At 28.2% G+C, this 1047-nt stretch overlaps 1 protein-coding gene across 5 annotated transcripts in view; it reads right to left on the bottom strand.

The window, feature by feature from the left end:
- LOC106871940 (galactoside alpha-(1,2)-fucosyltransferase 2) overlaps positions 1-1047 on the bottom strand; it is a 54453-nt gene that overhangs the window by 51520 nt on the left and 1886 nt on the right. The gene's annotated exons all lie outside the window — the stretch shown is intronic.

Below are 1047 nucleotides of genomic sequence, written 5' to 3'. Positions count from 1 at the left end.
TATATATATATATATATATATATATATATATATATATATATATATATGTATGTATGCATGTATAAACCGTATGTATAGATATATTATATATATTATATATATAATATATATCATATTTTATATATCATATATAATACTATTATATATTTTTATATCATCATTATATATTATATATATATTATATTATATATATATTATATTATAATATATATAATATATTATTACTATATATTATATATATTATATTATAATATATATTATATATGCTGCATATATATATACAGATATATATATATGTATATATATATCATATATATTATATAATTTATATATAAAGAGTTGGGTGTGTGGTAAGAAGTTTACTTTCCAACCACATGTGTCTTCTACTATAACCTCGGGCCGACCAACGTCCTGTGAGTGGATTTGGTAGACAGAAACTGAAAGAAGCCCGCCGTATATATGTATATATATATACATATATATATATATGTGTGTGTGTGTGTGTGTGTGTGTGTGTGTGTGTGTGTTTGTTTGTGTGTGTGTGTGTGTGTGTGTATATATATATATACACATATGTATATATGTTTATGTATGTATGTACGTATGTTTGTATTTGTGTGTCTGTGCTTGTCCCACCCCACCCCACCAATTATCGCTTGACAACCGATGTTGGTGTATTTATATCCCCGTAACCTAGCGGTTCAGCAAAAGATAACAATAGAATAAGTACGAGGCTTACAAAGGATAAGTCCTGGGGTCGATTTGTTCGACAAAAGGCGGTGCTCCGGCATGGCCGCAGTCAAATGACCAAAACAAGCAAAAGAATGATATATATATATATATATATATAGATAGATAGATAGATAGATAGATAGATAGGTTTCTTTATTAGCCACACAGGGCTCAACACAGAGGGGACAAAATACAAATGTAGAGTTTTTCTTTTCGAGGGGGTCGAAAACAAAGCAGAAAAAAAACAAAAGTGGGGACAACGATGAAAAAATACATCGCAAAACGTTTGGGGTATTTACAAAAAATACGAAATAT

The sequence above is a fragment of the Octopus bimaculoides genome, chromosome 5 (assembly GCF_001194135.2).
Source record: "Octopus bimaculoides isolate UCB-OBI-ISO-001 chromosome 5, ASM119413v2, whole genome shotgun sequence".
In the NCBI taxonomy this organism is placed as follows: domain Eukaryota; kingdom Metazoa; phylum Mollusca; class Cephalopoda; order Octopoda; family Octopodidae; genus Octopus; species Octopus bimaculoides.
Note: the sequence above shows the minus strand (reverse complement) of the source record. Positions and strands in the feature narration are given on the sequence as shown.